Source organism: Nomascus leucogenys, chromosome 5 (genome assembly GCF_006542625.1).
Source record: "Nomascus leucogenys isolate Asia chromosome 5, Asia_NLE_v1, whole genome shotgun sequence".
NCBI lineage: Eukaryota > Metazoa > Chordata > Mammalia > Primates > Hylobatidae > Nomascus > Nomascus leucogenys.
Window position 1 is genome coordinate 117,501,120 of NC_044385.1, and position 23,341 is coordinate 117,524,460.

Here is a 23,341-nt window from a genome sequence, read left to right on the forward strand (position 1 = left end):
AGTCACAGGGTGGGGAATGACGTTTGTAGTGGTTGGGTGGAAATTCTGGTTCAGGTCTGCATCTCTGTTCACCATCATTTATGATGATGCTGTAACTCACTTCTGCTCTTTGAGAAGTCACACAAACAATTGCTAAATTAATCTGTCAGGTCTAACTGTCATTCAGCTGTGTCTCACTGAGCCTCTTCTGGACAAATCGTGCCGTTCTCAAGAATACTTAGGTGATTTTATCCTTTGTGGAAAGGCTACAGGCAACAGATGCGATAGGGAGAAGTATGTGGAAGGTTGACCCATATAGCTGTTCCCATATGCAACTTTTGAATCTTCTTCATTTCTGCTTCTCTTCCCAGTACTTATCCATAGTGATTTTTGGAAAAACTGCTTCTACATTGGCATTGTGTGTACTCAGAGTGGTGGGTCTCTTCTTCTTAGCTAGACTATTAGGACAATTCTGTTCACCTTCAGACTTCCAAATGTCATTACATCTTCTTAGTGCCTGACCTCCTTTTCTCTCATTCACAAGATATTCATGACTCCTTTCAAATGGGATAGTGGCCAAGTGAAGAGTTTGTCTTTTCTGAAAGGATTGCTGAAATGTGAGGAAAGTGCCAAATTTATTTGCATAGAAAATTTTAAAAGAGGAAAAAAAGGATTGGAATGAAAGTAAGGATATTTTCATTCAATTACCTCATTCAATTGTCATAATCAAGGTCAGAAGAAATAAACTTCAGTCTTTGCTAGAAGCAACTTGCAACAAATCACACATCTACAAACTCTGTGACCTTCGTCCAGTGATAGCAGCAATGTTCCAAACATCACATGGTATACCGAAATATAGCAATTAAAGTAGTTTTACAGATGCAGATGAAGCAGTAATTACTTTTGCCCAGGAATCTTAAAAAGAAACTGTATGTGGAGATCAGGAAGCTTAAGCAATTTAGGGTGCCTTTTGTCTTTGCAGTGACAATTTACCTTGGGCTCGCAGTGACGTTTTTATGGGTTTTAAAACACAGCGCTTTTTTTTTTTTTTTTTTTTAATTTTTTTATCTGCTGGCCCTTTTGCTTTTAGCAGCCATAGACTTCTTGGCCTCAAAGGCTCAGATACCGGAAACTTCTGAAGAGATACTGCCTTCAGCTGCTTCTCAGTAGCAGCGAGGTGTGAACACATAGCTCCAATTATGCCTTTGCTTGCTTCAGCCTGCTGGTGCTTAATTAGGTGCTTATCCTAACACCTTAGAACATACTTTCTGTAGATGGTTTAATTCCAACCATCATATATGCTTTTTCTCAGTGTTTCTCCAGCTTCTCAAAACTTCCCTGTAAATGAGGCCTTGTAGGCAGTTTTCTTGCTATGACCTCACCTTCCATTCAGCACAGAAACAGCATCCATTGCTGTTAGGCAATGGATAAAATTGTATAACAATGGTTATGGCTTCATATCTTTAATGTCACTGGCAGTCTTTCCTCCTGGCCTATAGGTCAGTCTTTTTTTTTTTTTTTTTTCATATTTTTAGCCATCTAATTTTATTCCTTACGTTCGTTCTTAAAGAAGCAGAAAGCTTTTTATCCTTCCCTTCAGAATGGTTAAAATATACTTGCAACAAAAACAATTTTTACAAATGATTTAAAACATGCAAATAATTTGCTTATTATTTTTCACACTAAAAATACAAAGAATATAGACATTACATATGTTCCAATCACACTGATCCTGCAGAAAATAACTATTCTTTGATACTGGTTTTCCTTTGATCACAAACAGATATGAGGGCAAAATGCCCTGTCTTATCACTTATTTATAAATGACTGATGGCCAAAATGGATAATTGTCATGATAGAAGTTATTGATACTGGCTGGGTGGGGTGGCTTATGCTTGTAATCTTAGCACTTTGGGAGGCCAAGAAAGGCAGGATCACCCGAGGTCAGGAGTTTGAGACCAGCCTGGCCAACATGTCTAAACACTGTCTCTACTTTTAAAAAACACTATTTGATTTTGGTGGTGGGCACGTGTAATTCCAGTTACTTTGGGAGGCTGAAGCAGGAAAGAAGTTATTGATACTCACAAATAATTGCAAAAATAAAAAGTTACTGATACCCACAAATAATTCCAAAGTATGTGCATGTGCTAATTTGTAAATAGGAAGGAAGTTCTTATTTTGAAACTTGCAGCCTGGAAAATATTTACAGGATTGTTACATGACATTTATAACAGGAGTATTTCCTATATCAACTTACTAGAATTTTGGAGACTGACTTTAAAATATGATAATAAAAAAGAAAAGACAGGGAATCGAACTTTCTTCTCATGTTTATTACAAATTTTACAGGGAGCCAGAGTCTCATTTATGTCATCATAGATTTATTTTACAAGTTTGGACTTGCAAAAATGTGGCAAAATTTGAATGCCTGATACCTTTTTTTGGAAAGCAGCTAGAATGTGTAATGCACTGATCTTTTGGTGTTCATTTTGATTGGTTAATGATTATACCTTTACAGCTCAGTCAGATTGTAAACAAGGGGACAAAACTGAATATATAAGGTCAGAGACGTGTAGTGACAAAATTTATGAACACCCTATACATTTCCTATGAATAAAAAATGATTAAAATTCATGTTTCCTTTTTAAATATATACATAAGAAACAGATATTAAAAATTCAAAGCATACATTACCAAATATATTCTTAATTTTGTCTTGAATAAACCTTATTTAGGTGTACCTTTTACGATAAAGATGTCTTCATTACACATTTTTCAAATTATTTTTAAAGATGAATAGCATTGAGTTTGCATATCGTTACGATAGTACTGAAAGGTCCTCAAAATTTAGGTTTTTGTTTTCAGCTTTGTTTCTCTTTTCTAGTGAATAATGACTTAATAATCATTTAACAAAATTGAAATCTCAAAGGTACATGTAAACAATATAAATAACTATCCTTACTACAGTTTGTGCTTTAAAAAAAAAAATCTAAATAAAGACAGACATATTCATGCAATAAAATCTTAGCAATCCCTGCAATAGTCTTCCACAATTATCAGCCCTCCCATCTTAACTCTGGACAGAATGAAGAAAAAAAAAAAACTAGTTCTCTCATATTATTCTTTGAGCTCCAACTAGGAAAAATTACTGAAAACAGCCGAATGTTACAACTGTTTTGAGCAGGGAAGTCACAATGTGCAGGAGGACTCTGTGGTAGAAACTGTTTAAAAAAAGGGTTCTTTTTACTTGAAATCACACAAGAAAGCAGAAAATGACATTGGAAAAAGGAAAAAAAAAGTATAGGCAGTAACATTATTAACAGAAGCCAGGTGACAATGAGAAGTAAAGAGTAGAAAGCAATCAACACTTTTGACCATTGAGAATGAAGAAAGTGGAAATTGAATGGCTCATGGATAAAAATAGTCACCCACATGTTAACATCTGGATTATGCAGAGTCAGACTTACGCATACACAGAGAGCATCTCTACCTCATGCATGAATTGTGTGTGAGTTTGGTGATAATGAAGAAAGACAAACTGCTCCATCAACTAATATACTCTGAGAGTGAAGAGCAGGATAAAAACTGTAGAGACCACTACTCTAGGTCATTTAAGTATTTTAAGGAGAGAAAAATAACATAATAGAAGAAAGTAATAATTATCTGTAATGGTGGAATGGGTGGTTTCTGACACAGCTCCCATGTTTCTGATTCTACCTCCTGATAATCTTGTGTTATCTCCCCTTCTTGAGTATGAGCTAGACCTGATGCCTTGCTGCTAAGAGACTGAATTCAACAAAAGTAATGCAGCGTTACTTCCTTGGTTAGGTAACAAGGAACTATGTCTTGCCTCTTGCTCGCCACCCCCAACTCTTGCTGGCATTCCCTCTTGCCCTCTCGCTTGCTTGCTTTGATAAAGGAAGTTGCCATGTTGTATGATGCTTTGTGGAGAGGCCCATGTGACAAGGAACCAAGGGAGCCTACAGCACAACACCTGCCTTAAAACTAAAGCCAACAACTATGTGAGTGAGTTTGGAAATAAATCATTCCCTATCTAGCCTTAAGATGACTTCAGACTTTTAAAAGAGTGAGAGTCAGAGGCCACAGCTCATCCACATCTGGATTCCCACCAACAAAAATTGAAATAAGTGTGTGTTTTAAAATGCTAAGTTTGGGGGTGATATGTTACATATAAATAAAAAAGATGGTTTGGCATGGAGATAATAAATGACAGAAAAGAATTAGACTATTTTAATAGTCCAATGAAGAGGTATGAAAGATCTGAATTTTGGTTGAAGCCGTGTGAATGAGGTAAAAGATAAATGTGAGATTCTATAAGATTTTATAGGATCTACCAATATCGGGGGTAGGAGGAAGACAGAGATGGGAGAGGGAAAGGGAGGGAGAAAGAGAAAAGGAGAGGGAAAAGAGGTAAATGAACAAGATTTTTAGTTCAAGTCATTGGGAAAACCATTGGTAGAGTTGTATTATTTAAGCATTGATTTAACAATTACTTTCTGAGCATCTGTGATGTGTAAGACACTGTTATCTGTACTAGACACTGAGATGAACCCTCGAAATGGTGATGCCCTCAAAGTGGCATAGTGCAAAGTAGAATCATGTGAAAATTTAACTAACGTCGACATTCATCCAATTAGCATTTGAGGAAAGGTATATGTGAGTTGAGTTGGACTTTGGGTAGTAACATGTAGAGATTAGCATTAGAAAGAAAGCATTTTTTTTTTTTTTGAGATGGAGTCTCACTCTGTTGCCCTGGCTGGAGTTCAGTGGCACGATCTCAGCTCACTGCAACCTGCACCTCCCAGGTTGAAGTGATTCTCCTGCCTCAGCCTCCTGAGTAGCTGGGATTACAGGCACGCTCCACCACACCTGGCTAATTTTTGTATTTTTAGTAGAGACAGGGTTTTGCCATGTTGGTCAGGCTGGTCTTGAACTCCTGACCTTGTGATCCACCTGCCTTGGACTCCCAAAGTGCTGGGATTACAGGCATGAGCCACCGTACCTGGCCAAGATATTTCATCAGAAAAATAAAGAAGTCAATAGTTTATTTTCACTAGATTGCAGGTGTATGAAAAAGACAATGGGAAAATTTCTGTCAATTGTCAGCATAAATTTAACATCTTATTCTATAGTGACATCACAGTACAAGTAAATAGATGTCTTGCACATAGGACAAATTATTTAAGTTTGTTGAAGTAGTGAGATGATTGATTTTATTTTTAAGTAATAAGTAATGTGGGAAAATCTGCAATCAGTAAGATTTATGTGGATCCAGGCTCAACAAACTACTGCTGATGGGCCGAATCTAGTCTGCAGCTTATTCATGTAAACAAAGTTTTATTGGAACACAGCCGTGCTCATTCATTATGTAATGTCTATGGCTTTGATAGAGACTGTGCTACCTGCAAAGCCAAAAATATTTATTGTCTGGCCCTGGACAGCAAAGGTTTGTCAATCTCTGGTCTCCATCATAAAATGGATTTGAGTAGAGAGAAAAAAAACTCATTAAAACATGTAGGGTGTTACGTCCTTAAACCAGTAGGATACTAACAATAGAAATGGAAAGGAAAAGGTGGAGTGTGTGTGTGTGTGTGTGTATGCATGTGTGTGCATTTGTGTGTATGTGATAACTGTTTAAATGCAGTGTACAATATAGAAGAGGAGGCAGTCGTGGTGCTTAGATGGCTCTGAATTCAGTTTCCTCCATTAATATTTAAGTGTGATTTTGGAGGAATGCACTTTTCCACTCAACCCTTAAGTCAAGTGGTTTAATCAGCTGCTCATATTTTTTTTCCTAATGGTTAGAAAGGATAAACTACTCAGAAGGAAAGGTAATATTGATTGAGAAAGAATTATAATGGAAGGGGGGGCAATTGCATACTTCTAGAAAAGTTGGAGAGAACCACGAAAAACCAATGTGTTACTGAACACTTGGATGAAAGCGTGAATGAAAGCAGGTGAGAGCAGCCTTAAAAGGAAGCTAGTTTGAACCAAAAGTAAACAGTTTTTCATACTGCCTCATATATGTGTGTGTATATATGTATATATATATGTGTGTATATATGTGTATATGTATATATGTGTGTATATATGTATATATGTGTGTATGTATATATGTGTATATATGTGTATGTGTATATATATCAAAAGATGCTGATACTTAATGTATAAATTAGAATATTAGCTTTTTTAAGTATGAATTGAACTTATATGGGGTAAAAAAAACAATGATTTAAAATCATCAGGTTCCTTTTGTTGTTTAAATTCTCTACTGATAGAACTAAATAGGGTTCCCCTAAACAGCGTTCAAGGAGTAGAAACATAACGTAATGGTACTCAGGATTCAATCGATTAAATATTAATATTCCTTGAATTAGCAGAGCAGAACTAAGCATCCAAACACCAGATACAGGTCTGGAATAGCAGATACATCTAAGTAGGTTTCAGCTGTCTAAGGGCACATGCCTGGTACAGGGACATGAACAAAATGCTGGGTAAACAGGGATAAAAGCCCTATGAGGGATGTTTAACATTGAAATGTATAACGTTTTTATTTAACCACAAAGTTTTCTATATTGGCTAAAATTTTTATAATGATAATTATTCATGTGAAAATTAACTTTTTTTTTGTATTTTCAAAGAAAAAAGCACAAATACACCTATACAACAGTGTGGAATACTATCTTTCACAATGTACACCAGGCCAGGAAATTATTGGGCTGATTTGGGTCAACAAAATTACACTTTGCGATGAAATAAGACAATCCTGGAGGGACAAAGGTTTCCATTTGCTTGGTCTCCTTCTGATGGCTTCTTTACTCTCCAGGTGAAGGGATGTTTCTGAGATCAATCTTCCTCTCCTTTGATATTTACCTTCTTTTAAAACCTACTGAATATTGACTTACTCAGCTTTTCCCTATTCTTCCAGGTTTCCTCTGGGTCCTTTGATAATAGATGCTGGTATCCCTGTCTGTCATTTACTCCTATATGGTTCTCAGGGTTTGTTTGCTGTTCCTCCCTCTGTTAACCTGAGCCCTACAGGCCAAAGTAAATTACTCTCCCAGTACCTTTTATAGAGAGTGGTTCATAGTAGTTTTCCTGACACTTTCACTAGTGACACCTATGTTATTCCACGTTTCTCTCCAAGAACATCTCTAAAGCCTTTATGATTTACACATTTGAGTTACCTTAGACCAACTGACCAAAACACAAGATATGCTGTCACATTTTAAACTGCTTCCTCAGAATATGTTGGTTGAAATCTACTGACTTTCCCTTGTCCCGGGTTTCTAAAGACCTTGTAGGGTAGCTTCTCAATAACATATCTTAATAGTATCTCAGAATGATTATTATACCAACAAGACATTTTTACTTTCATTACTCTGTCAGAGGACTCATTCTCATTAGCAAAACCTGTTTAGAACAGCCGTCTTAAATCCTGGTTGGACCAATTGCAGGCATGCTTTTAATATAAGAAGTAATCCTGGCCGGGTGCAGTGGCTCATGCCTGTAATTCCAGCACTTTGGGAAGCAGAGGCAGCTGGATCACAAGGTCAGGAGATCGAGACCATCCTGGCCAACATGGTGAAACCCCGTCTCTACTAAAAATACAAAAATTAGCTGTGCATGGTGGTGTGCACCTGCAGTCCCAGCTATTCAGGAGGCTGAGGCAGAAGAATTGCTTGGACTTGGGAGGCAGAGGTTGCAGTGAGCCGACATTGTGCCACTGCACTCCAGCCTGGGTGACAGAGTGAGAGACTGCATCTCAAAATAAAAATAAAAAATAAGTAAAAATCTTCAAGAATACCAAAGCAACTGGGAGCTAAACTCATTACAAGGGAGAGAGCCTGCCTCAAAAACATGGCCAACCCCCTTGCTCAACACATTTCTAAGATTTTGAAGCTGAATAGGGTGAAATGCTAAAGGGCTAAGCTCAATACCCCTGAAACTTAATCTCCAACAGAATTTTGAGACTAATGAGATTAAATCTGAGACAATTTTGAGACTAATGACTAATGAAGTAATTCCAGCAAGCTCTCAATCAAAACCTCAAAAGGATCATACTTCAGAAACAGAGATAAGCCAAAGATGGCAGAGTCTTACTGAAACTAACTCAATCCTGACTCCTTCAATCTGATTGTATTGATAATGACTTTCTTCTAACCCTATCTGCTCATTAAAGTGGGAATACATTCTAAAACTGACATTATCAGAATATTTCATTATTCTTTTATATACAGTGTCCAGCATGATACAAAAAAATGTCCAGATATGTGAAGTGGCAACAATTTTATTAACAATCAACAAAACACGTGTGCACAATAAGCACAGCTCCACAGATTCACAGTTCAGAATTAAGCAGACAAATTTAGAATAACCATTGCTAATACAATAAAAGTAGACAAACGATGAAATGGCGATTGTAGCAAAGATTTAAATCTCTATAAAAAATCACAGACATTCTAAAACAGAAATACAATAATTGAACTTACGTCACTGAATAGGTTTGCTTTTGAATAAATCTGGTAAAACAAGTTAACCTGAAAAGAGACTCAGAAATAATATAAATTGATCTGTAGAAAGAATCTCAACTGATGAGATTGAATAAAGCAGAAAAAAACAAGAAAGACATGAGGCATGGTCAAAACATCTGCTATAACTGAATTGGACATAAAGTGAGAGAGAATAGAGAATAAGCAATATCGGAAGAGCCATTGGTCAAAAATTTTGTAAAATTGATGAAGAATATGAACCTACTTGCAAGAAACTTAACAAAACCTAAGGAACATAATACAAATAAAACCTTACCTGACCAGATTATAAGCTGCTGAATTAAAAGTCTCAAAAGTAAGTAAAAGAGCACAAATAAGTATTCCAAGAAAAACTCTGGAAGCTGGAGACAATGAAATGGCATTTTAACATGCTGAGGGGCAAATTTGCCAGTCTAAAATTTAATAACCAGTGAAAAACACAAAAGTGAGGCACAGTAAAATATATTTAGACAAGTAATTGCTGAGAGAATGTTTGCCTAGGAGACCTGAACTACAGAAATACTAAGGAAAGTTCTTCAGACTAAGAAAAAATTATCCCAGATAGAAGCATGCAATTAGAGGAAGAAATGATGTTAACTGAGAAAAAGTCTTAAAATATTGGCACAAGAAGTTCTAAAAATCTGAGTAAGTTCTGTATCTGTTATAGAAACTATATGATTAACACATTTTACAAACACACACACACAATTCCAGCCACATGTGGATTAGCTGGTGAATTCTTACCAAAACTTAAGGAACTAATTGGACTAGCCTTACACAAGCCTTTTCAGGAAATAATACAAAAGAAAGAACACTTAATTTTTTTTGTGGGAAGCCAGTAGTCATTGACACAAAAATCTGAAAGATATTACAAGAAAAGTGATTTATAAGGAATATTCACCATGAAAATAAACATGAGAAGTAAGGATAAATATGATTAGTTTGTCTTTTAGAAAGTTTAAATGTTGAGTAAAATATATGACAACAAAGAGTGGGAGTAGCTAAATAGTGTTTAACTGTTCTAAGGTCCTTATATTGTTGGAGAAGTGGAAAAAGTACTAATTAAGGTAGTCCACAATAGTCTAGAATAAATGACGGATTATGTAGGATAAAGTACTAAAAAGGAATTACAAGTATTTTAATAAGATGAAAAATATATAATTATTCTAAAAATGGCAAAAAATAAGGAAAAGATAGTAAAAATACAGAAACAGAAGATTAAATCCAGAATTAATAAAGAACTCTTAAAAATCAATTTGAAAAATTCAGAAAATCTATTTTTTAATGGACTAATGACTTGAATAGGCACTTTATTAGCAGTTATCAAAAAAACCTAAAAGCCTAAGAAAATCATTAATCGCTCAGAAATGCAAATTAAAACCTCCTTAAACATCACTATATACCCACTAAATACCCAAAATTAAAATGACTGATAATATCAAGTGTTTCAGAAGATGTGGTATAACTACCACCCTTATAGACTGTTACGTGAACATAAATCTGAAAAACCATATTGAAAATTTGGCGATATCTACCAAAGTTAAACGTGTATGTACCTTTTGACCCAGCAATTCCACTCCTGGATGTATATATTCAACATCATTGAGTACTTCAGTCTGTCAGTCTATCAAAAGATATTTACAAGATATTCAATTAGCATTATTTATAGTAGCCCAAAATTAGAAACAGGTGAATCATCTAATAACACAGTTATATATTTATAAAATGGAATGCCCCTATTAAAAGTATAATGTATGAACTATAGGTATATGTAAGAATCTCATAAATGTTTAAAACCTAATGTTGAATAAAATCAGTCATATGCAGGAGCATATATACTGCATGATACTATTTTTATGAAGCTCATTAACAGCCTCATTATTAATGGAAAGAATCTATGTAAATAGAGGTCAGTATAGGAGTTACCTTTTTTTGAGTTGTGGTTATTGACTGAGATGGCAAGAAGAAGGTTTATGGGGTATTTGTAAGATTTTTTTTTATCTAAGTTGTTCCATGTATATGAACTTATGTGAAAATTCAATAAGGAGTATACTTAAGTTCTGTATACTCTGTTAGGTGTAAATTATATATTAATATTTAAAAGAAGAAAAATAAGTAGATTAATAAAGCACATTTTGCCTATCTATGACCCACCATTATACAATTAAGTATATACCCAACAGATATGACTGGGAATTTTTTACACCAAAAGACTTTTATTACTATATTATTTTTATATCCATACACTCAAAACAGTTCAATTGTCCACCAAGAGCAGAATGTAAAAATTTTATTGGATCATTGATAGAATAAAATACAGCAATTAAAGAACCATTGCTACATCTGTGATGTCACAAATACGCTTGTATTCATATAAATTTCCTCAGGAAAAATGAATCTATTGTAGAGGAAGTCAAAAGAGTGTTATATTTGGTAGAAGAAAATTAATGAGGCATAAGAGAGGCTTCTGAGGTGCTCTTATGGTGGTCACATGACTGAGACGTATTGAAAGATTATGAAAATCGTACATGTATGATTTATGCACTTTTTAGTCTTAGCAATATATTCATTTGTGGGAGCTATTCTCCAGGGTACCACAAATTGGGTGGCTTAAAACAACAAAAATTCATTGTGTCACAGTTTGGGAAGCTAGAAGTTTGACAACAAGATGTAGTCAAGGTAGTTTCCTCCAGAAGGATATGAGGGAGGCTGTGTGTGTTTCCTGAATCTCTCGCAGGTTCTCTTGGTTTGCTGGAAATCACTGGTATACCTGAGTTTACAGGTGTGTCTGCCCAGTCTCTGACTACACATGGCATTTTCTTTGTGTCTCCATACAGTCTTCCCTCTGTGCGTATTCCTCTGTGTTCAATTTTCCCCTTTTTATGAGAATACTAGTAATATTGGATTAGGGCCCACCCTAATGACTCCATTTAAACTTGGTTACCTCTGTAAAGACCCTATTTCTAAAGTCACATTCTGAAGTATTGGGGGTTAGGACGCTAGCATATATTTTGGGGAAAAACATATTTCAACCCATAACATATAATTCAATTTTTAAAATCCCCAAATTAGCCTAAAAAGGAATGAAATTGAAATAAATATCACAGAGGCCTGCAATATGCCTTGATTAAATACCTGTTTCTAAAGCAAATGTTACAATGGCTTGAGACATATTAGAATTGAAAATTTTTGAACTGTAAGACACATGAGAAATTTTAAGCTCCTCGTTTTTTTCTTTTTTTTTTTTGGATGAGACATTTATTAGTCTCAACAAGATTGAATGATTTTCCTTAAAGGTCACACATTTCAATAGTTAACAGGAGAAATATTGACCAGAATCGTAGTCAAATACCCACCCACCCCCTTCCCAAGACAACTAAGGTTTCAAATTGCACCCATTTTTCTCAAATTATTTCTGGAATATTTAGCAAAAGAGGCTTTCAATTTGGCATGTCTTTGTCTGCAATTTTGTAGTTTATGTAAAGAAAGGTAGCTTAAGGGAATTTCATTTTAAAGGTGAGAATCAGAATGACATTTGTGAAGCTATGATGCTGTGCCATCTGGCATACACGAGGGTGTCGTACTAAATAGGATCAGATTCCTTTTAGAAGGAAACCTTTAATAGACTGGGAAACTTTAGGGGAAACTTCCCTTTTTAATAGAGCATTTGAAAATGAATTCTGCATAGCTGGCTAATGAAGGAAATCCAGATTCATTGCCAACACCAAGTTTTAAAGGAATTTGCAATCCTTCCCAGTTCGTTCAAGGAGGCAATGGAAATTTTGATAAAGAAAGTCTTTAAAATCTTTCTTAAAAGGAGCCCTTACTTTGGCATTGTATCATGATTAATGTCTTCCTCCCTCCCTCTCTCCCTTCTATGCTTTTTGTTTCTTTTCTATCTTTCAACGACATCAGTCTCATGGAGATAAATGGTTATAAGACAATGATCACAACACACACAGTTGAGTGACACAAATCTTGTTGTAGTGTTAGAAATACATCAATACATTGGGGTCATAAAGTGAAAAGGCAAGGGAAAAAAATCTAAGAAGAGAAAATGCTGATTCCTGCAGTCTGTGTAGAAAATACATGTTTTTTTCTGTCAGTGGAGATAACTGAGATTAGTTAGTATTGTCAATTCTGTTCCTTCTGACTGAGCCAGGTGAGGCAAAATTTAGCAGATGAGTTGAGGGACAGAAACTATTACCTTGGCAATATAAACATTAATACTGTCTACATTGCTTACTAGGAAATGCATGCAAAATTAATACACTCTTGGTAGTACAGGTTGGCTTCACTTCTATAGAGTGTGGTTAATAGAATGCTGATTCAACAAACAATGTAGAATTGTCTAAAATTCATCTTCAGTGAGTCCATGGCATGTTTTAGAATTTATTCACTTGTTTGCCTCAGGAACAGTAGCTGTTCAGTTTTGTTCTGTCTTTGATTTTGAAAATTAGGTTACTGTGCTCTGTAGTGTCAGGAAGATGACATGGCATAACTAGGCATTTTCTCACAGTGAATTAGCAGTGCCCTTACTTGTCATGATACCCACAATAGGCAGAGGCAGTTTCCTGAGGCAATTCAGGCCACGAAGAACTGTACATTTGGGGAAAACGTATCTTCAAATATATACGTTAAAATCTAAAAAAAAAGTGTTAGTTTGTAATACTTTTGTGGAAATTTAAACATTCCCTATGCATATAAAGACCTAGTTAAAGAGATGCAGGCTTTTGGCATGTTCGATAAACAACTTCTTGATGAGAAACCACACTATAAATATAATAAATATGACTTAATAAAATTTAAAAATAATGAGGTTAGTTACTGTTGAACTATTCTTGCTTAGAATGTCCCTGGATTTCAGTCATAGAAATTCACTTGTACCTGGGTCAGTTACAAGTTCTTATTTGTGATGGTTTCTGTTCCATTGGCAATTACGATTTTGATAAGTTGAATAAAAGATCTTTCTAAAAAGGGAGTTCTTATATTGGCAATGTATCATGATGAAAGTTTTCCTGCCTCTTTCTCTCCCTCCCACATATACATTTTCGTGTCAGTATATGTATATGTGATTTGTGCTGTTTGTGTGTGTGTAGGTAAATGAAAGTGGCATCAAGAAAATCTCACATTTAACAAAAATTGGGGTTGTATAATTCGTATGCATCACATGTTGCATAATGTTTGACTATTGAGAAATTTGCATCACACGTCTAATTATTTCATTGAATATGTTGGGGCAATTTACATATACCCTCCATTTCCTTTTCCCCCCTCTCTGCTTCTCCTGCTGCAGGGTCATTATACGTTGCTTACTCACAAAACGTCCTTGTTTTTTTCCCTTAATCCTGTCATTGATCTTCTGAATCTTTCCGGTGAACTTAGCATGGATGTTTTGACAGAAAGCTCTGACATTAACTCTGGAGTTGTTTTGCAAGGCAGGTTGTTTGCTTTTTCACCAATTTTTTTCAGGTCCTTAAAGTGTTTTTTATAGATGTTTCACAAGAGCTATTTCAGAATTGAGAACATTTGGCGTGCACTCTTCCTCTTTTGGTCCCACAATTTTTCTGAGTCCTACTTGAGGTTATGTTTTCTCCTCCTGTTTCAATTGTAATATTTCACTTACTCGTTAGTTTTTGGTTTGAACTCTCCTGGGAGGTCTAATGTAGAGTTTGGACAAGGACACAAATTCATAATAAACCTACGCAGTCAATTTTGGTATGAGGGCTTAGAAGGTGGAACTGGCCACATTGTGAACGGGAGGTAAGGATCAGGAATGGTAACGGAGAGACATACAGGATTTTCTTATGGGAACAAGAACAAATAACCTCTGGGCAGTATTAGAGCCAAGAGAGTGATAAGCCTTTTCTAACTTCAGTATTCTGTGTACAAATTCACAAGACTTTAATAAATTGCCAGACTGCATTGCATAAACCAAATGCCAACAGAGCAGTGACCTTTCAAATTACTGGCACAACAGGAGCCGAGATCAGAAAGTTCAAACTTTAAAAGCAAACACTGACAAGAAATCCGACAGAAATGACTTCGGTGTCTGGTCAACTTAACATAACACGACACATTGTAAAGCGCGTTCGGCTTTTTAGGTAGAATTGTCTATAAAGGTTTAACTGCTTTAGAAAATATAAATGTGAAGATTTGTGGTATTTGGGTTTATGTATAGGATATTTCTACATTTGAAAGAGACAGTAGAAAAGTTTGGTATAAGATTTGTAAAATATGTTTATAATAATGCTAATGGAAGAGGTGAGAGTTGGGTGGGGTGGGGTGTAGATGGGAACATAGTTTGGGGATTGGGGAAAGGGAATTATGCTCTAAATAGTGAGGCATGTTATATAAAGTCTGTTTATGTCTCAATTGAAATATGTTGTAGAAATAAATTTAAAATAGATCATGATGGATTTTGAATCTGATTTCTAATTTTAAAATGTTACGAGCTTTTGTTGCTTTCCTATTTCATACACATTTCTTTATGGGTTTCACTTAGTCTCCATGAAATTGCAGATGCCAATTACCTTTTAACAAAATTAAATTCACATATATTTATAATTTGCATGTATATATCCATAGTTTTTTTTACTCTATACATGATATATTATTTAAAGATGATTTATCAATCACAAAATAAAAAGTATAATTTTTCTATACATTCAGTTTTCTGGTTTGAATTTTTTCTGGCAACACTAATTTTCACCTACCTATACTCATTATAGTATAAAAGTGTACAAGTGCATATTTTACCATGTTTACATTTGAATGGGTGACTAGAGGTACATCTACGATGACTAATACTTTCTAAACACATATTTACTTCTCATGTCTGTGTAAATGATTGTAAGAGGAAGGGAAAAATAGAGATGTATCATTATGTACACTGTCTTAAAGCATATTCATCTGCTCTCATGTTTGGAGATATTTGAATATGATAAATGTTTCTCTTTCACCACTAACAGGTTGTATGTGTGAGCCAGATCTTATTGCAAGTGTTTGAAAGGCTATAGCAAATATGGGATATTGTCAGACAGTTAGCAAAAAGCAAATTGATTGTATTGAGAAATTAATTCACCAGCTGAAAGAAGTACATTTTGCCTAAGAGTCATCAGATATTCTACCCACCAGACTCATCTCCAAGATAGCATCCCTAATGAGCTTCCTAAACCAACTAAACATAAGCAGGAAGCATCAGTCATCAAAACTGACTATTTTTGGCTAATCAGCTGACTGCACAAACTGCATGGCATTGAGGAAAGGAAGAACATTCTGAAAGTTTTTTTTTTTTTTTTTCATTCTGTCCTCACTTTGTTGGTTTCTCAATTTTACGGATGCAGTGTCATGCGCAGAACCCTGTAAATGAGCACAGTTCGTTCAAGTATATAAAGTGCTTTCCATGTATTATTATTCAGTAGAATAAAGTGAATTTAACAACTGTAAGTGATTTGCCTAAAGGCACACAATTAATGTGTGGCTGGAATTCAAAATTGTCTTTTCCTCTGTTCTAATTGTTCTATAACTACGGGTGTAGTGATTGATTTTGTACCCACCATGACAGGGAATAGGTTCAAAACTTAAAATGCTATTTATTTTATAATTAGGTAGACTCAAATGACAGAGTCAAGGCAGAGTGGGGAGCCAGTCATTGTTACTCCCATATGGGTTCTCTCCTCCAAGACAGGATTGGGGTAGCAGTGTCAGCTCCTACTGGTTATAATGATCTTAATGATAAAGTTAACTAACCATAACTGAATACTCATAATGTGCTAGCACTTTTCATAAGGTATCTCAAATAATACTCACAAAACCTTCCAAATAAATAGTACCTTTTTGTTGTTTTTGTGTTATTTTGTTTCTTTTTTTTTTTTTTTTTTTTTTTTGAGACGGAGTCTCGCTCTGTCGCCCAGACTGGAGTGCAGTGGCGCAATCTCGGCTCACTGCAAGCTCCGCCTCCCGCGTTCACGCCATTCTCCTGCCTCAGCCTCTCTGAGTAGCTGGGACTACAGGCGTCCGCCACCACGCCCGGCTAATTTTTTTGTATTTTTAGTAGAGACGGGGTTTCACCATGGTCTCGATCTCCTGACCTCGTGATCCACCCGCCTCGGCCTCCCAAAGTGCTGGGATTACAAGCGTGAGCCACCGCGCCCAGCCTTTTGTTTCGTTTTGTTTGAGACAGAGTCTCACTCTGCTGCCCAGGCTTTAGTGCAGTGAGGCAATCATGGTTCACTGCAGTGTCCAACTCCTGGGCTTAAGCAATCCTCCCACCTGGCCTCCTAAGAAGCTGAGAGAGGCATGCCCTACCACTCCCAGCTCCAAATAAATATTCTTATCCCATTTACTAATGCAGAAAATGTATGGCCCAGAGAAGTAATGTTAAGTTTGTTGGGGGGGTTTTAAGTTTTAAAAAATTATTTTATCAAACCCTAATGTAAACTATGGATTCTGGGTGATAGTGATGTGTCAGTTTAGGCTCATGGATTATAACAAATGCATCATTCTGGTGCAGGATGTTGACAGTGGGGGAAGCTGTGTGTATGCTGGGAGTAGGGAGTCTATGGGAACTCTTCTACTTTCCACTCAATTTTGCTGTGAGCCTAAAACTACCCTAAAAAATGAAGTTTATTAATCAAGAAAATCATATTGTATGAATATATGGGACAGCTATTCATGTATATGGTAAAAATGAGATATTTGTTAACATATGTGGCAGGAGTGTGTCTAATATGACTGATATTCATGTGTCACTTATAAAAACTGGCTTCATGGCCGGGTGCAGTGGCTCACACCTATAATCCCAGCACTTTGGGAGGCCAAGGCGGGCAGATTACGAAGCCAAGAGATAGAAACCATCCTGTCAAAAAATGGTGAAGCCCCGTCTCTACTAAAAATACAAAAATTACCTGGGCGTGGTGGTGTGCACCTGTAGTCCCAGCTACTCGGTAAGCTGACACAGGAGAATTGCTTGAACCCTGGAGGCGGAAGTTGCAGTGAGCCGAGATCGTGCCACTGCGCTCCAGGCTGGGTGACAGAGCCAGACTCCATCTCAAAAAAAAAAAAAAAAAAAAAAAATACTGGCTTCGTTATCAATCTATAGATTCATTTCATTTGTGTATGTTCGCTTAAGAGTGCATATATGGAAACCCTTTGTTGTTATTAAAGGTTTGTTGGTAAGGGCTCCTCTTTGGTAGAAACTATGTCTATTTCTTAAAAGCGGTTTAAGATGTGAAATAATAACACTTGCCCCGAGGATGGAGCCAACACAGCACAGAGCACAGGGGAGTTACTTGATGCTGTCTCTGAGGGATGGGAGGAGAGGAATATAAAGAGCCTATCCCTTGAGAAAGAATAGGGGAGGACTTCCTTACCTGATATCCCAGATCATGAAGCTATAGTTCTCTCCCTGCTGTAGGGGAAAAAAAAAAAAAACTTTTTGCAAAAATCCATTCTAGAAAATATTCCTATATTCTAGATTTATAATGAAGCATTTTCGTACATATTAAAAAGGGTAATTAGAACATTTTTCTCTGGTTTATAGTAACTAGGATGGCAACACAAATATATCTTGGAAGTATTTCTTGGTATGATTCTTCAACATAAAATTGTTTTAAAAACTTAGAAGTCTTCAGGTTCTCAAGAATAAAGTCATTTTAAATTATTCCTTCTGGGCGATAAGAAAAAAAATTAGGCAAGACCACAAAACGAAATGTTTACACTGTCCTGTTTCCTGATTTTCAGGTTTTTTTAATCCCAATTTTATTTTGCTGTATAGTCATATGTTTCATTTTTGAAATAAAGTATGTAATCACTTCTTAAGAACCAAGGCTATGCCTTCTCTTTTGATATGGATGTTTATCTTTCAAAATATGTGTTATGGCTGGGCGTGGTGGCTCACGCCTGTAATCCCAGCACTTTGGGAGGCCGAGGCGGGTGAATCATGAGGTCAGGAGATTGAGACCATCCTGGCTAACATGGTGAAACCCCGTCTCTACTAAAAATACAAAACATTAGCCAGGCGTGGTGGCATGTGCCTGCAGTCCCAGCTACTTGGGAGGCTTAGGCAGGAGAATTGCTTGAACCCGGAAGGCGGAGGTTGCAATGAGCCAAGACTGCGCCATTGCTCTCCTGCCTGGGTGACAGAGTGAGATTCTGTCTCAAAAAAGAAGTGTTATATTTAGAATATACTGAATTAATTTCATGGGATGAATAAATGAATCAGTTCATCTGCCAGTCAATAAGTGTAAAACCAAAGTTTTTCTAGAACATCAGGGTCTTTGATGATTTTCAGAGAAGAGAAAAGACTATTCAATTAGATATAGAGGGCATTGAAGGCAGAATAAGCTTAAATTATTTCCAAGTTCAAATAAATAAATCAAAATATATGTATTTAGCATCTACAATGTGGTAAGTACTCTAGTTATGATAGAAGGTGATGGAAAGCAGGTTGAATTCTTATCTTTGAGAAACTTATCACTAATCAGAAAGGTATGACATGTTCAAGAAAGTGGATTAAGTGCAAGTAAACGATGCAGAGTTAAAATTATCACAGAAATATGTGCGGGATGGAAAAAGAGGTATTTGAGTTTGAACTTGAAAATTAAGTAAATGAAATAAGAAAATGAAAGGGTGTATTCTATGTGAAGGAAAAACAAGAGTTGGAAGTGAAAAGAATGTAAAAGAAGCATAAGCAAAATTCTAGACATAAAGTCACACAATTTCTGGAAGAACAGATTGATGATTCTGCAGTAGAAGCTGGGTACTGGGGAGCTGTGTTTAGATATGATTTAAAAGCAAAACAAAATAATACATAATATGGAACCTTGACTGCCGGGCCAAATTTGAACTTTTTTCTTGGCGTCATTTCTAAAAGCATGTCAGTGGATGGATGTTGAGTGAGGGAAGAGGGGTAATTTTCTTAGGTACATTTAGAAATTGTGAGACGAATCTCATATAGACAAGATTGCCTCCTGCAAAATTTCTCATAAGGGTTTAGTTCTGGGAAATTAAGAAGCGGCCATGGTATGCATTTCTCAAACATTTTTCCACATTTTATCACTCTTTCTGTGACCCATCTTTTTGGATTGATATCTCTCCTCTAGACACATGTCATGTTGGGAACCAGTGGTTTTGACAATAAAGAATCACAGAGAGCAGTAAGGCTGAAAAATGACACGGTGAAAGTACTGATTTTAAGAAAATAATATGGTGGTAGTGGGTAGGAGAGACTAATGGCCCCTGTAATGAGGGAGCTGGGAAGATAAACTGTAATGACACATGAATAGTGGAGATGAGCAGTTTTATTTTAAGACAGAAAGTGGTAGAGTTCATCTCACTTCCAGTTGCTGCTTAGAGGTGAGCTATGGGAGAAAAACAAGGGCTGCTGATAAAGACTTTGAGTGTAATTTGTATACAGGGGAGAGCTCAATCTGTTAGGATGAATTCTGAGAAAGAGACTAAGAAGTAGGGGATTTATATTATAAATTGAAACACTTCCATGTGGATGTTGGAGGAGGCAAGAGAGAGGAAGTGAGGAGAAAGATAAGCAAACTTTTAAGAAGAAATCAGGACAGTGTAGTTAAAGATAATTTGAATAAAGACCTTATTGTGAAAAGCCCATTGTTTTTGTTGATTACAAATTTACTGGAAATTTCTGCAAATCAAGTTTTATTACGATATGAGAGTGAAAGTGTACATTGTGGATGTATGATAATTGAAAAGCGAGAAAATGAAATTGATCAGGCAGAGCCTCCATGCAAAGGAAAGGGAGATATTGACCCTACAAGAGGGCTAGGGTACTACTGGCGACTGAGAATCACTAATCGTGTGGGATCCTGGATATATCTGAATCACGCAATTATATTTCTTGCTCAGAGACTTGGAAATATAGTGAGAGGGATTATTAAGAGGCAGATAAACTGAAAAGATTTTTCTGATAGCTTGTTTCCAAGGGTGCCATCTTCTCAGAAAGGTGGTATCTTACAGAAATGATGACCTCTCATTCTGAGAAATATGCTAGAGAATCAAAAGCTTTCAAACACAATTGCCAAGAAGTAAATGTGGCCCGTTTGAGGGTTAGAGAGTGTATTCGTGTATTCATTTTCTCTTCCTGCATAGCAAATTACTACACATGTAGCAGCTCAAGACAACATCCATTTACTGCTCCCTATTCCACAGATGAGAAGTCTGGGTGGGCTCACTGCTCAGGGTCTCACAAGGCTGAAAGCAGGTTGTCAGCCTAGCTTGACTCAGTTTGGGAGCTGAAGGGGAGAATCTGCTTCTAAGCTCATCTAGGTTGTTGAGCGAACTCAGTTGTAAGAATGAAGACCTCAGTTCCTTGCTGGCTGCAAGGCAGGTCACTCTCAGCTCCAAGAGGCCACTAGGTGGTCCAGTTCCTTGCCACAGGACCTTTGATAGGCCCTATCACATCATCCAAGCTCACACCCTTAAGGGCAGCAGCATGGGCCCCTGCATGCAAGCTCCTCATTGTCACATCTCATGCTTGGAATGTCTCTAACTTCTGGTGATAGAGGAAACTTTGGGGGACAGGGGGAGGGATAGCATTAGGAGAAATACCTAATGTAAATGACGAGTTGATGGGTGCAGCAAACGAACATGGTATGTGTATAGCTATGTATCAAACCTGCACGTTGTGCACACGTACCCTAGAACTTAAAGTATAATTTTTGAAAAAGGAAAAAAATCATGTGATTGCATTATTCCAAGCAGATCATCTCCCTTTTGGTAAACTCAAAATCAACTGATTAATGGCATCAGTTACATTGCAAAACTCCTTTTGTCATGTAAGTTGGTAGGCATGACTGACATCATATTCACAGCCCAGAGGTTAGAGTGGAAAATCTTGGTGTCCATTTTGCTGTTCTCCTTAGCACGAATAGTTTAAATTAAAATATAATTTTGCATAGACTTATTTCTTAAAAATTTGAGTTCATGTGCCTCAGACGTTTCCTAGAATGTCACTGAAGTGATGGAGGAAAAAAATGGAGAAAACAGAATAAATGTTATTTAAGTCCTCCATTATATTTAAAAATAACTACAAATAAATGAATAATTCTGACAATATATCCAATCACTTTCAACCAAAACCAATTTCTTAAAATAGTAAGTTTTGTTTTAAAAATCAATTATCTTTCTGTTTGTGTTTTTGAGTTCGTTTAACTGGCTGGATCCTCATAATATATACATTGTTGGTGGTGTTCATGAGAGTCCATCTGTGTTCTGGCCACGATCCCAGTAAAATATTGGAATAATTCTTAGGGAAGTAAAGGGAAAATAAAGTTGATATGGGAAAATGTTGGAAAAGAATGTTGAGGTCAAAAGAAAGCAGCATATCACCAGAGAGTTTGGCTTTTGTTGTACTTGTCTGATAATACTTTGAAAAATTATAAGTCATATAATTGCATTCTTAAATAATTATTTCAATTAATGCATTCTGGATATTTAAATAACATTGTACTAGAATATAGAATAGATAATAATTAAAATGTATTAATGTTTAATGTGCTGGCATATTAAATATTTGCAAAGTGCTTTGCATATGTTTTTCTCACAATATGAGCAATGGTCCAGGTGTATTATTGTCCCTATTATAGATTTGAGGAAACTGATTTACTCAGTAACTTACTCAATGCCCCATGTCTCGTGGTTGGTAAATGTCAGAATCCAAGACTCACATCGAAGTGTGTTGGACCTCAGAATCCAAGCCCTTTATGATTATACTAAATAGATAACAAATGGGATATTTCACAATAACAAATGATAACTGGTATTACCTTATTTACCATTCATCATTATTATTTATATAATGGTATAAAATAATACCATTCTTTCCTTTTTAGATTTGACTTTTTATGTGGTTTATTTCCTATCTGTGTTTCTTCACTGCTGTACTCTCCCTCCCCTTTACAGGGAGTAGCATACACATCAGTATATTAAACACAGTAGAAAAGTTTTGTTTAACTTAATATTTGCTGAGTTCACTTGATCTTGAAAGAAGCCTCCTTTTTAATTTAATGCCAACTATTGACTTTTTTTTTGCAAAATGCTGATAAACAAAAATAAGAATTTAAAAATTACTGTCAAATTGGTCTAGTATTTTTGTTAGAAAACTAATATTTCAGAATTGGTGACCTAAAACTTGTATTGTTTAATTTTAAAAGTTTATGAATTTCAGAATACAGTTACTTAATCTAAGTGTTTGTTACATGATAAACATATTTATGTTAGATATCCTGAGGCTATTTGACTCTCTGTTCTTCAGTATAAAATGCTGTCCTTGGGTTGTGTGTTTAATTATTGTCTGCTAATTGATAATATTATTTGGAAAGTCACAGAAGTAACAACCCTAAATCTTTCATAAAGCACTGTGAAAATTTAAATGACCACTACATGGTCAGCAGTTGTATATTTTGTTCATAATATATTAGTACCCTCTAGTGCTCACACTTGGCCATGTGCTCTCCAAAACCACCTTAGAGGGGTAAATGTAACGTAATGCATTGGACTATCTTAATCAGGCTTAGTTTTAAGTGAAAATATTCTATTTATAACATCACCTTTCTGAAAAGACATTCAGAAATTTCCAGTGTTGTTTAAAAGTATTACTGGAACTCCTGTGCTGTAGGGGAAAATGTCTATTCCATCTGTTTTGCTCATAAAAATAAATGAAATACTTGAGAATCAAGAACTGAGAAGTCATTAAATTTCTTAAATGATTTGTAGAAATGGATGTAGGACCTAACTCTTTTGTCTCAAGGTTCAGTATGTGCCATATGCATTGGACTGTG

The 23,341-nt window shown here is 35.9% G+C and overlaps 1 protein-coding gene across 1 annotated transcript in view; it reads left to right on the forward strand.

The window, feature by feature from the left end:
- Positions 1-23,341, forward strand: part of GPC5 (glypican 5) — a 1,458,424-nt gene that overhangs the window by 719,076 nt on the left and 716,007 nt on the right. The gene's annotated exons all lie outside the window — the stretch shown is intronic.